Raw genomic sequence first — 15,121 nt, 5'->3', positions numbered from 1 at the left:
AAAAACTAAAAATACAGTTACCATCAGTTCAGTTCTGTTCAGTCGCTCAGTCGTGTCCGACTCTTTTTGACCCCATGAATTGCAGCATGCCAGGCCTCCCTGTCCATCACCAACTCCCGGAGTTCACTCAGACTCACGTCCATCGAGTCGGTGATCGTATGACCCAACAATTCCACTCCTGGGCATATATCTGGAAAACAGAAAACACTAATTTGAAAAGATATAAACCCGAATGTTCATATCAGCACTGTTCATAATAGCCAAGACACGGAAGCAACCTAAGTGTCCACTGACAGATGAATGGACAAAGAAGATGTGGTGCATATATTCAATGGAGTATTACTCAGCCATAACAAAGAATGAAATACATTAAGTCCCCCACATACAAACAGGGTCCATTCCTAGAGCATGTTCATAAGTCCGATTTGTTTGTAAGTCCAACAAAGTTAGTCTAGATATCCAACTAATACAGTTCACGCCATACTACTGTTGTCATTTAGTTGCTAAGTCGTGTCCAGCTCTTTCGAGACTCCATGGGCTGGAGCCCACCAGGCTTCTCTGTCCATGGGATTTCCCAGGTAAGAATACTGGAATAGGTTGCCTTTTCCTTCTCCAGGCGATCTTCCCACCTCAGGGATCAAACCTGCATCTCCTGCATTGGCAGGTGAATTGTGTACTGTAATAGGTTTATATTACTTTTCATGAAAATAATATACAAAAACCAAACATTTTTAGCCATGTCTTTGTGCATAATAATACACAAAAAAACAAACAGAAAAAGAAAACATCTTTAATCTTACAATACAGTACCTTAAAAAATACAATAAGTAGCACAGTACAATAGCTGGCATACAGGGGCTGGCATCGAGTGAACAAGCAAGAAGAGTTACTGACTGGAGGAGGAAGAGGGGGTGGGAGATGGTAGAGCTGAAGGATTGTCAGCAACAGGAAATGGAATCAAGCTGCAATTTCACTCATGCCTTGCACTGATGCACAGGTTCTGGTTTGTTGCTGGATTCAACTGTATCTACCCTCTTGAAAAAATCATCCACTGATGACTGGGTCACAGCTCTTTTTTTTCTCATCATAGGTGACACAGTAGCACTGGATTGCATTCTGAATGGCGGCCACATGCAGACTTTTCTGTCCCGTTTATTATGTTCAGGTCCTGTGCCTCAAAAGCTAACAGTGCCTGCTCGAATGAGGAAAATCCTCCTGCCATTTCCTGTGTTGTGAGTCTCTTCAGTTCTTCAGTTATTTCTTCTTCCTCTTGTCGCTCTTCATTGTTTTGCTAGGCCTCCAATTCCATCTCTTCACCTTGCTCCACTCTATCAATTATTTTCACTTTTGTTGCCATTGTTATCTCATGACACTTCTCAGCAGTACCAGCTACATCACCGCTCTTTTATACCTGCTTCTGGACATCCTGGACTTGAAATCAAGATACTCTACTCCTCGACTCTAAACAGTGCTGTACAGTAAAGTACACAAAAGGACAATTACTTGTAGAGGATGCACTCAGGTAACAATGTACACCAGACATGTGAGCTAACTTACGTAATTGGACATGCAAACATATGTTCACATCTGTGAAAGTTGAAAGTTTACAACTTGAAGGTTTTGTACGTAGGGGACTTACTGTAATGCCATTTGCAGTGACATAGATGGGTCTAGCGGAGAAGGCAATGACACTCCACTCCAGTACTTTTGCCTGGAGAATCCCATGGACGGAGGAGCCTGGTAGGCTATAGTCCATGAGGTTGCTGAGTGACTTCACTTTCACTTTTCACTTTCATGCCTTGGAGAAGGAAACGGCAACCCACTCCAGTGTTCTTGCCTGGAGAATCCCAGGGAGGGGGGGAGCCTGGTGGGCTGCCATCTACAGGGTCCTCCATCTACAACTGATGTGACTTAGCAGCAGCAGCAGCAGCAGATGGATCTAGAGATTATTATAATAAGTGTAATATTTAAATAACATTTTATCATTTAAACAATTTTATAATTATTTTATAATATTTTATATAATAATTATGTAATTTTATAATTTAAACAATTATTTAAATAATATTATATGTATAAATAAAATTGTAATAATAAATATTTATAATTATTATAATCAAAGACAAATATCATATGATATCACTTACATGTGGAACCTAAAAAAAGATATAATTGAACTTATTTACAAAACAGAAACAGACTCACAAACATAGAAAACAAACATGATTACTGAAGGGAAAAAATGGGCGAGGAATATATCAGGAGACTGGGATTAATATACACACACTAATCTACATAAAATAGAGAACCAACAAAGACCAACTGTATAGCACAGGGAACTATACTTAATATTTTATATTAACCTATAAGTGGAAAAGTCTTAAAAAGGCTTATATACATATATATATATATACACACACATAACTGAATCACTATTCCTGAAACTAACAAAACATTGTAAATCAACTATACTTCAAAAAAAAAAAAAAACAAATACAGAAGTAGACTCACAGACATAGAAAACAAATTTATACCAACGGGGAAGCAGAGGGAGGGATAAATTGGGAATTTGGGATTAACAGATCCACACTACTATACATAAAATAAACAAGGACCTAGTGTATAACACAGGGACCCACAGTCAATATCTTATAATAGTCTATGCTGGAAAGAACCTGAAAAATAATGATCTATAACTTAACCATTTTGCTGTACATCTGAAACATGGTATGTTTCAATTTTTTTTTTTAAAGTTCTCTCTTCCCAGCTATACCACATTCCTTTCATCTCCAGATTCTGATCACAGAGTCCGTTCAGGGGAGTGACTGCACCTGCTGTTTCTAGCTTCAGAGTTCTAGACCATTCTTTGTGGTTTAACTGGATGTTTTCCCCTGGGACCTTGACTGAAAGATTCACCTGAATGACAGAAAGCTTTACCACATTGAAAAGAATTTGAAAAAGAATAGATGCATATATATTTATAACTGAATTACTTTGCTGTACATCTGAAACTAACAGCATTGTTAATCAACCATGCTCCTAAAATATTATATTAGTTTTTTATTATTTTGTTTACTGTCTAGAATACAAGCTCCAAGAAGGCAGGATTCTTAACTGTTTGTCCCCTGTGCCTTGGAAAGCTTCTAGGATATACTAGCTGAGCAGAAAATATTTGTTAGATAAATGAACAAGTAGTAATAATATCAGATTATGAAAAGTTTGTCTAAGTACAAAAATCAAAGAAGAAAGTAACATGAAGGAAAAGAAATACACATAAAATATAAGGCAAAGTAAATTTTTTTCTTCATCAAAAAACAAAATTATATGATAGATGGAGGAAGTATTTGCAGTGTTAAAGGCTGACTGTCTATGATGAATAACTTTTGTAAAACAGTGAGTGAGTGAGTGAGTGATAGTTACTCAGTCATGCCTGACTTTTTGCAACCCCATGGACTGTAGCCTGCCAGGCTCCTCTGTCTATGGAATTCTCCAGGCAAGATTACTGGAATGAGAAATGGACAAAGATGATGTCCAAAAGAAAAAATATTAATGACCGATAAACATTAAATGTGTAACATCACTATCAGCGACAAAGCAAAACCAGTAACAACAGAAAACACCATCCCATCAACTCATGTCTGGCCTTTCCTCAACACATCAATCATTCGAGCTGAACTCTTCCGACAAGTGTTCCTAATTCCATCCACCCTGGGTAAGTGCATGGCTGAGTCTCCTCTCTCCCTGCAGGTGATATCTCTACTGGGATGTTGAGTCAAATGGTTATTGCACAACCTCAGCTCTCCAATGGACTTCAAAAAAGTTGTGAAACTGAAGTTAGCCTATAACCGAAAGCGGGGTCCGGCTGCTTGCCACTCAAAAGCCAATTAAGAGGCCATGTTGGTAGAAAGGAAAGTTTGCTTTATTTTGGATGCCAGTGACTGGGGCTGGGGTGGGGAAGGTGGACAGCTGTCCAAAGGCCAACTCCCCTCCACTGATGATCAGTGGGCCAGAGCATTTATAGACAGAGGGAGGGGGCTACATGCAGAAACGGCACACTCATCTCTGACAGTCATCTTGAAATTGGTCATCGATGGTTTGACCAGCGTCATCTTGATTGCTTCAAGTACAAATAATCAGTGTGTTCTCATTTTCTTGAGGCCAATTCTTGGAACTGTGGCAGCTTATGTCATAGCTACAGTCTAGTCATCATGTAGTTAACTTCTTCCACCCAGTGACCATTTCAGTATCTGTAAGACAGCTCACAGGATATGGCTCAGAATATTATCTACTGCCCTTGAGAAGGAACTAGACATCCTTGACTTTGCTTAATGACTACATTTTTATTATGTGGTTTCCTTTCTTTCTGCATTCTCTCACTTCTCTGATTAAACTTATTCTTCGGTTAAAGTTTTTCCATAGGCCAAAGGTAGGCTGAGGACATGAGGGGCAAGGACCATAGGGTCCTGCTGTATTTCAAGCCTGCCCCCTCCTTTTTTGTTTTAAGGATGGGAGTGATGTTGCACCGAGCCCTTTACATCCTGGGCGGAACAAACTGATTCTTCTGAAAAACTTTTAATTTTGATATAACTTCTAATTTGCAAAAACATTGCAATTAAGTGATGCAGAAAACTATCTTATACTCTAATTCACTCATTAAAAAAAACCATTTTGCCATGTTTGTTTTGTTATTCTCCATCTATTAATATTGGTCTATCTGTTCTGAATCATTTGAGAAGAGGTTACATGCCTCACACACCTTTACCTAGCAGTATTAATACTTTGGTGTAGATTTCCCAAGAATAAGGTTACTTTTCCTATATAACTGTGGTACAGTTATCCAGTTCAGGAAATTTAACATTGACAAAATACGTTAATCTATAGTACATATCGGAACTCTCCATTGACCTGATAATATCCTTTATAACAGCCCTCATGAGAGAGGCAAAAAATGGCCTAGATCTTTTCCCTGTCAATATCTCAAATAAAACCAAAGCCGTACTCTGTATGTGTGTGTGTGTCTACAGGAAGCAAGGGGAAGGAGGGCAATAAGCGCTGCTTTCTTAGGGTACCAGTGAAAACTCATTGCAGCTGGGAACAGGGACTCTCCTGTGAGAGGGGAGGATGGTGCAGGGTCCGCAGCTCTACCAGGGAGAGGGCAGGAAAACTGGGAAGACCACTCCTCCACCCTAGTTCCAGGGATTTGGTACACACTTAATCACAAAGAGTCGGGCATGACTGAATGACTGAACTGAACTGAACTGAACTAATTGTGAGGCCCAATTAGACCAGCATAGAAAATCTAGAATACACTCTCTCTTTTATACTGACACATTTTAAATAATAAGTTAGAGCAGACTGGGGCTTCCAGGTGGTTCAGTGGGTAAAAGGATCCATCTGCCAATGCAGGAGACACAGAAGACACTGGTTCAATCCCTGGGTTGGGAAGATCACCTGAAGAAGGCAATGGCACCCCACTCCAGTACGCTTGCCTGGAAAACCCCATGGACAGAGGAACCTGCCAGGCTACAATCCATGGGGTCGCAAGTCAGGCATGACTGAGCATGCAGCCATGTGCACTAGAGCAGACTACTGGGAGAGGGACGGGAAAAAATGAAATGTTCAAACAGACCCTCTTAAATGAGGCAACACATAAGGGGAAGACCTAAAGCTCAGACTTGAACAGACTTTCCTCTGGTAAACCAACCCGTAAACTACGAAGTCCCTGATTGGAATTTGCAGCTTGTGGTGCAAAATGTAATCATAGCCCTAGTTCATCTCCAACCCAGCCCAACACCTATCTATGAGGCTTCTCATCCCTGTGCTAAAGCCCTCACTGAAGGAAAGACACGCCCATTGCCAGGCACAAAAATGATGACCTCAGTCTTTTTGTTCTGTGCAGGATGTCCAGCTTCCAACAAAAAATTATAAGGCATATTAAAAAGTGTGAAAAAAAACACACTCCCAAGAGACAAAGCAATGATCAGAACCAGACTCAGAAATGACACAGAAGTTGGAACCAATAGGACATTTAAAATAACTCTGATTAATATATGATTAATGGAAAAAGTTGAGAACATGCAAGTTTAAATGAGTAATTTCAGCAGAGTTAGAAACTGTAATAAACTATGAAGAAGAATCAGATAGAAATGCTTGAAAGGAAAAGCAGAAGTAAAAACCAGCGGTAATGGTTTGTCAGTAGACTCAACCGCACTGAGGAAATAAACAGTGCACATGAAGACAGGTTACTAGGAATTTCCCAAACTGATATACAAATAGACAAAAAGAGTGGTGAGTAGGGGCTGAGGAGGACCAGAACATTCAAGGAACTGTGGAACATTATGGAACATTCTAATTTATGCATAACTGGAATTCCAGAATTTAAAAAAGAGAGTGAGAATGGGGCAGAAGAAATATATGAAGAACTAATGGCTGAGAATTTTCCAAAATTAACAACTAACACTAAATCACAGATTCAAAAAGCTCAGAGAACACCAAATTGGATAAATACCCAAACAAAAACACACACATATGCACGCCACACACACACACACACACACACACATACAAATGGCGTGTCATATTAAAATTACTGAAAACAAAAACAAAGGGCAAATCTTGAAGGCAGTCAGAGAGAAGCATTACAAAGGAAGAAAAATAAAAGTTACAGGAAATTTGTCATAAGAAAATAAGAAGCAGGTGGGATATTGTCAAAGTGCTGAGAAAAAGCTTTCAACCCAGAATCCTATATACTCAGCAATAGTATTTTTCAAAAAATAAAAGGAAAAGTGAGTACTTTCTCAGACAAACCTGAGAAAATTCATTGCTAGCAGATCTACTCTATAAGAAATATTAAAGGAAATTCTTCAGTCAAAAAAATGTATCAGGCTGAAACTGGATATACAGAAACAAATGAGAAACTCTAGAAATAAATAAAGTAAAATAAAATTTTCCCATATTTTTAATTACTCTAAGATATAACTTACTACCTAAAGCAAAATAGTAATGTATTACATGTTTAAAGTATATGTAAAATGTATGGCAGTAGTACAAAAAGTAGGAGGGAAAAAATTGACAATATATGGTTATAAAGTCATTATATTGATTATGAAGTGCTATGTTGTTATTCCAAGGTAAATCATGATTAATTTCATATATATACGTATATAAATGCATACAGTCCACTATGTGTATATATATATATGCATACATACATGTGTATGTGTGTGTATTAGACTCTAGGTGGTGGTGTTAGTTTGTCGTGTCTGACTCTGATTCCATGGACTGTAGCCCACCAGGCTCCTCTGTCCATGTGGATTCTCCAGGCAAGAATACTAGAGTGGGTTGCCATGCTTTCCTTCAGGGGATCTTCCTAACCCAGGGATGGAACCCAGGTCTCCCACATTGGAGGCAGATTCTTTACTGTCTGAGCCACCAGGCAAGCCCATTAGATTCTACAGTGGCTACTAAATGTTTTTTAATGAATCTTCTCTATGGAAGAGATTAAATGGAGTCATAAAAAGTGTTCAAATCACCCCAGAGAAAGCAGCAGAAAAAGAAGAGAAAGGAAACAATGAACAGAAAATAGGCCAACTAGCAAAATAGAATTTAACCCAATCACATTATATCAATAATCACATTAAATGTGCTGAGATGGATAGGTATCTGTTCAGTTCAGTTCAGTCGCTCAGTCGTGTCCAACTACTTGCGACCGCATGACTGCAGCATGCCAGGCTTCCCTGTCCATTACCAACTTCCAGAGTTTACCCAAACCCATGTCCATTGAGTTGGTGATGCCATCCAACCATCTCATCCTCTGTCGTCCCCTTCTCCTCCTGCCCAGCATGAGGGTCTTTTCCAAGGAATGAGTTCTTCACATGAGGTGGCCAAAGTATTGGAGTTTCAGCTTCAGCATCAGTCCTTCCAATGAATATTCAGGACTGATTTCCTTTAGGGTGGACTGCTTGGATCTCCTTGCAGTCCAAGGGACTCTCAAGAGTCTTTTCCAACTCCACAGTTGAAAAGCATCAATTCTTCAGCACTCAGCCTTCTTTATAGTCCAACTCTCACATCCATACATGACTACTGGAAAAACCATAGCTTTTACTGGATGGACTTTTGTTGGCAAAATAATGTCTCTGCTTTTTAGTATGCTGTCTAGATTGGTCATAGCTTTTCTTCCAAGGAGCAAGGGTCTTTTAATGTCATGTGATTTTGGAGCCCACCAAAATAAAGTTTCTCACTGTTTCCTCTTTTTCCCCCATCTATTTGCCATGAAGTGATGGGACCAGATGCTATGATTTTAGTTTTCAGAATATTGAGTTTTAAGCCAGCTTTTTCAGTCTTCTCTTTCACTTTCATCAAGAAGCTCTTTAGTTCCTCTTCACTTTCTGCCATAAGGGTAGTGTCTTCTACATATGTGAGGTTATTGATATTTCTCCCAGCAATCTTGATTCCGGCTTGTGCTTCATCCAGCCTGGCATTTTGCATGATGTACTCTGCTTATAAGTTAAATAAGAAGGGTGACAATATACAGCCTTGACTGTGGAAAGGTATAAAGCATGTAAACAGTAACCAGAAGGAAGTTGGAGTACCTTTATTAATATCAGATAAAATAGACTTCAGAACAAGAAATAATATTAGGGATAAAGAGAGGTGTTACATAATGATAAGGAGGTGACTTATCCAAGCATATGTAAGGATTCTAAATGAACACGGACTGAACCACAAAAGTCCAAACTCCACGAGAGAAACACTGTTAGAGCAGAAAGGAGAGCTCAGGTTCTTAAGTGCTGTGGGGACCTCAGTTCTCAGTTCTCAGTGACGACAGAGCTAGTGGCCAGAAGATCCAAGATGATGAAAATTATCTGAACACAAGCAACTAGCATCATTTTCCCCTAGCTTTCCGTGTTACCTTTTTGTCAAATCCACTTCTATTTTTCTGATTCTTCCTGTGTGATCCCCCGACCAGTCTAGAATCATTTAGATCTTCTCTTCATCTCGCGTGCTCTGAGATGCCGGGATAAACTTCCTGAGCTCCTGTTTTCCCTCCTATCTTTTTGCCATCTGACTCTCACATTGAGGGCTTCCTGAAGTATCTGGTGATCTTGAGTGCAAGGTGCTACTTATGTTTAAGAACTAACCACAACTTCAGAGAGCATGAATTTATTATAGAGTAGTGGGGCCTTTCTAAATTCTCAAAAATTTCTAGAAGTTTCTAGAAGCCTTTCCTTTGGGTCATTCAGACTCTCCAGAAGAGAGTCCATCAAGGAAGGAAGAGTTGTGCTGATGAACCCAAGCAAGAAATGAATGAAAGGATTGGGGGAAACGGGCAGTCAAGGGATTACTGAGATCAAAGAACAAGGTGATATGAACGGTGGGGGGTTGAGAATTCCCTTAACTCAAACAAGGTAATAAGAGGTGGGAAAAGTTAGGAGAAAAATTAGGGTAGGAGAGGTATTAAATGTGTGGCTGTCTGTGCTGCGGAGACCAGGCTGCGGGGAGGGTGCGGGCCTCACAGTTCAGTGTCCACTGACACTTGCTTTCACCTGTGGCCAGGCCTGCAGGTGGCCTCCAGCCACCTCTGCGCCCTGCACCCCAATACCTGTGCCTCAGCGGTTCACAGGACCAACCACTGGTTCACAGGGACCAGTGCAAAATGAACATGCAGAGCCCCTGGTTCAAAATTTAGTCAGAATTTCATGGGGAAACGGGGAGATGTTGGTCAAACGGTACAAATTTTCAGTCGTAAGATGAGTATGTTGCTGGATCCAAGATACAGCGCAGTGACTGCAGTTAACAATACTGAACTGTATTACTTGAGAGCTTCTGTGAGAGTAGAGCCTTAATGTTTTCACCATTAGCAACAAGAAAATGGTGATTATGTGAGGGAAAGGATGTGTCAGCTAACCTTCCTGTGGTAGGCACTTTGTAATATATAATGTATATATGTTTGTATATATGTTTATCGAGTCATCATATTGTACAGTGACTATTGTGTTAATTGCTGAGTCGTGTCTTACTCTTTGCAACCCCAGGGACTGTAGCCCACTGGGCTCCTCTGTCCTTGGGATTCTCCAGGCAAGAATACTGGCGTGGATTGCCATTTACTCCTCCAGGGGATCTTCCTGACCCAGGGATCAAACAATGAAGGAGACATGGGTTTGATCCCTGGAAAACAAAATAGCTGTGCTGGGGATAACGAACCAAATCATACAAAGGTTGATGTGGTAATAACATCAAATCTGATCTTTAAACCTTTATATTCCAACTTCTGGCAAGAAACACAGTCCCCAAAAGGCCAGGAGCGTTTAAAACATCCAGGCAAGGAGAAGTCTTTGTGTCTGGCCTTAAGAGAGTGAATGAACATTTTCTTTGAATCCGTTGAATGAGGGGATTTACTCAACATTCAAAAAAAGAAAAGAAAAAAGAGAATTTCAACAGAGCACAGCAGACTGTTCACAAGCTGTAGGAACATGAAGCAGGCAAGCCTTTGAGGTACAATTTCTCAAAAGAGGAACCTCCCCTTGCCCATTTGAGGGAAGTGGTGTAGGATGGAGATAATTAAGGGGAGAATCAACCTGGTGGTCCCCCTGGCCTGCAGGCAGCCCACCACCCCCTCATCCATGGTTTTGAGGTTACCTAAGAGGTGCCTGCTGGGTTTGTGAGAGCCCTCCCTCCCCTCAGCAGCCTCTCTCTGAACTTTCTTAAATCAATTCTCCTTCCCCTTTCTGTTAATCTTTTTTTTTTTAAATGTGTTTACATTTATCATTCAATATTGTCTTTAATATTCTTGTTCTTCATGGGTGGGCACGTTCCTTATTTGTTTACTATAATTTGGTGGGATTTTAGGGGAAGTGGAGCTCAGTAACTGAGACTGGTCTGCCACTTAGGGCCTTGAAAAGGAATCCACAAAGAGAGGATAACAACAAGCTCAGAAGGGGCTTCCGATGACATGTTGAATCTCTTTGCCAGGCCAGCTCTGAAGAAGGGCTCCTACCCCAGCCCCCAATCAGCAATCATGTGACCTGGGCATGTTACTGGTTCTTATTATGCCTTAGTTTTCTTACCTATGGAGAAGGAAATGGCAACCCACTCTGGTGCTCTTGCTTGGAAAATCCCATGGACGGAGAAGCCTAGTGGGCTGCAGTCCATGGGGTCGCAAAGAGTCGGACACAACTGAGCGATTTCAATTCACTTCACTTCACTTCTTACCTATGCAACAGGGATATTGTAATAGTACTGCTGATGCTGAAATCTTGGCCTTTTTGCACAGGAGCAGAATTGAGTCGTAGAGACAAGAGTTCTGGGTGGAATAGAAGAGAATAGCTCTATTGCTTTGCCAGGCATAGGAGGACATAGCAGGCTCTTGCCCTCAAAATTGTGTGTCCCCAGCCTGAGAGGATTTGATGAGGAGTCTTATAGCAACAGTTCATGTGTGGTGGTGGTTGTTGTTCAGTCGCTCAATCATGTCTGACTCTTTGTGACCCCCATTGACTGCAGCATGCCAGGTTTCCCTGTCCTTCACCATCTCCCAGAGTTTGCTCAAACTCATATCCATTGAGTTGGTGATGCCATCCAACCATCTTGTCTTCTGTCGTCCTCTTCTCCTCCTGCCTTCAATCCTTCCCAGCATCAGGGTCTTTTCTAATGAGTGGGCTTCACATCAGGTGGCCAAAGTGTTGGAGCTTCGGCCTCAGCATCAGTCCTTCCAATGAATACTCAAGGTTGATGGAGGCTGTTGATAAGATAAGGATGTAGGCAGGCCCTGCAGTTCTCTAATCTGGTCTCAGATAACCTTGATGATGCCAGATCATGGCATCTAGTCCCATCACTTCATGGCAAATAGATGGGGAAGCAATGGAAACAGTGACACACTTTATTTTGGGGGGGCTCCAAAATCACTGCAGATGGTGACTGCAGCCATGTAATTAAAAGACGCTTGCTCCATGGAAGAAAAGCTATGACCAATCTAGACAGCATATTAAAAGGCAGAGACGTTACTTTGCCAACAAAGGTCTAGTCAAAGCTACGGTTTTTCCAGTAGTCATGTATGGATGTGAGAGCTGGACTATAAAGAAAGCTGAGAACTGAAGAATTGGTCCTTTTGAACTGTGGTGTTGAACAAGACTCTTGAGAGTCCCTTGGACTGCAAGGAGATCCAACCAGTCCATCCTAAAGAAATCAGTACTGAATATTCATTGGAAGGACTGATGCTGAAGCTGAAACTCCAATACTTTGGCCACCTCATGTGAAGAACTGATTCATTGGAAAAGACCCTGATGCTGGGAAAGATTAAAGGTGGGAGGAGAAGGGGACGACAGAAGATGAGATGGTTGGATGGCATCACTGACTCAATGGACGAGTTTGAGTAAACTCCAAGCGTTGGTGATGGACAGAGAAGCCTGGTGTGCTGTGATCCATGGGGTCGCAGAGTGGGACACGACTGAGCAACTGAACTGAACTCAACAGAACCTTAATGAGTTTCTCTAGGTCCTTAAATCTAGCCTCAGGCGCTTTCTTGGCTGCTCCTCCCTTGATTAGAAGTCAAGGAAGGTCATGGATGCTGGAGTCTGTCCCCTGCAAGCAGAAAAGGGGGGCAGATTCTGTGCCCTGGAGCCGCACAGGGTGCTGCTTGGTTTTACTACCTCACATGTGTGTGTTACTTCCAAACCCAGGAATTGACTTCCACTGTGGCTCAGACGGTAAAGCATCTGTCTACAATGTGGGAGACCTGGGTTCGATCCCTGGGTCTGGAAGATCCCCTGGAGAAGGAAATGGCAATCCACTCCAGTGCTATTGCCTGGAAAATTCCATGGACAGAGGAGCCTGGTAGGCTACAGTCCATGGGGTCTCAAAGAGTGACTTCACTCCCTCATTACAGGCAGATTCTTTACTGTCTGAGCCACAGTGTTAATACAGCAAAATGAGTTAGTACCTGAAAGCCCCCAAAAAGTTTATTATTGAGATGAAGAGGGGAAGGTGAGTCCCTCATGGCTAGAGCAGACAGCACCTCTGTAGGGTACCTCCTCCAGAAATAGGAAGACAATGGGCTTTGAAAAGAGGGGCAAAGGTCTGCTTACAGCTTGGGAACACTTCTCATTTTGCTTTTTGTAGATGCCGATTACTTGGTGTGTGGTCAGGCCACTCAAGGTGGCTGTTCTCTTGGTCTCTGTAAATCCCGTGCCTGACCAGTGCCTGCTTCACCTACACTCTACTCACTTGAGCGACCTTCCTGCATGCTCTCAGCTAGTGACTGTTCTCATCAGAAGGGTGGTTTCTCTGGTGACTAATGAACCCACCTGACGTCAGTTCCCCTGTAACTGGTAATCTCCCCTTCCCCTCTAGGGGCTGACTGCTGCCATGTCCTGCCTGTCGTCCTGGATACACGGTGGGGTGTCTCTGCAAGACCTTGCTCAGACATGTAAGCTCCCCCATCCATTAAACCATTGATAACTCCTTTGCTGACTCCAGGCTCTTTCTTTGGTCTTGAAGCTGGGCAAGCACAGGCCTTGCAGGTCTGTGGGGTGCTGCCCGGCACTTGGTTTACCAGCTTGACCTTGGCCCAGAATGTGGAAGAATAAGCCACATGTCTGACCTGTTTGTGAAACCACCCTCCTCCCTCTCCCCCACTTCCTTTTGGAGGGTCTGGATCCAACCTCGCCCCCCGAGAAGTCTAGTTCTGACGAAGCCTGTGGGCATCTAGGGTCCCACTGGTGTAGGGAGCACATGTGTTGAGCAAGGATCTTTCGGTTACTAGCAACTGAAACCCACATATTCTAAGGTAACTTAAGATTAAGTTTCAGTTAAAGTAAATAATCAATGACGAAGTTGGGTGGGGCAGGCCTCAGAGACAACAACTCTCTTGGTTCAGATCTCAGCTCTGCCTGCGTGTGACTCATTCTCTCACACTAGTGTGCACACCCAGGGCTGCAGCCGCTAGTGCTTCAGGGTTCCAGCCAGGCAGGTGCTCCACAGTCTTCTCCAAAGTTGTGCTTGTGGCCTTGTGAGGTTATTTAGTGTTCACAGACGTAGCGGCATATGCATGCATCGGAGCTAGGGCTTCATTTTGTAAGGTAAGGCCACATCTGAGAGCATTCTTATCTCCTCAGACTTGAGTGACAATAAGCAAAAAGCGAATGACGTCAGGAGGGAAAACCAGCGCACAGCAGAACGCCGTCTGCACAGACCTTTGATCTGAGTCCACCTGGGCTGGTTTTGAAATGAGCTGTGTAACTCACGAGCTTTGGAAAAATGCTGGAGCAGAGGCAATTTTCCCTACTGCACCTGAATAAACAAAGGTTGCTGAGATCGCGTCCTTATTTCTCCTTCGTCGAACATCAATCCCCTTCTTAGAAGGGATGCTTGTATTTCTAAATTCATATTTTCCATGACCAAAGACCAATTTAATATTATTCTGATGCCACTTGAGAGAAGAGGTAAAATTCCTAGATCACTGGAAGAAATAATATACAGTCCAGAAAGAAAAGAAACTAGAAAATGTAAGATTTTGAGGAAGTGAACGGAAATAAGGCCTGAATCAAAGTATTTTTGACTGGAACAAAAAGGTGACAGAGAAGAAAGTGAAGAACAGGGGTAGTATCCGAGAAACGGAGTGAGAAGCTATAAGACCTCCTCAGAAACAAACGCAGAATAGATAGGAAGCAGACAGATAGATAGATAGGAATTAATGGACCCAGGCCTGACTGAGGCGTCTTCCTAGATAGCACAGAGTTGAGTGGATATCATCTCAGACCCACTCACAGATGTCCACATCGGACAGAAAAACAAGTGGCCCAGCTTAAAGGAGGTCAGAGGGAGTTTTCAATATTTGTAAATGATTAGGCAGGAGACTGAAGACCTAAGGAATATGCACGGTATTGTTGTTACTTCTCACAGCTGCCTATGGGATTTGGGGAGAGAAATTTACTGCAGAAGTGGTTTTCTACCAGATGGTATGAGCCCATTTGGCATTCTGGACCTTCACATAAACAGCTGGGATGAAGCGTTTCTAACTAGAGGGGAAATGGAGCCCACAAAGATAGAGAAGAACAGTCTTGCCCAGAGACTAGCTGACCTGCTCAGGAAGATTCTAAAGGAAAGCCTATTAGGTTTTTTGTTCCTT

The sequence above is a fragment of the Capricornis sumatraensis genome, chromosome 21 (assembly GCF_032405125.1).
Source record: "Capricornis sumatraensis isolate serow.1 chromosome 21, serow.2, whole genome shotgun sequence".
In the NCBI taxonomy this organism is placed as follows: domain Eukaryota; kingdom Metazoa; phylum Chordata; class Mammalia; order Artiodactyla; family Bovidae; genus Capricornis; species Capricornis sumatraensis.
Note: the sequence above shows the minus strand (reverse complement) of the source record.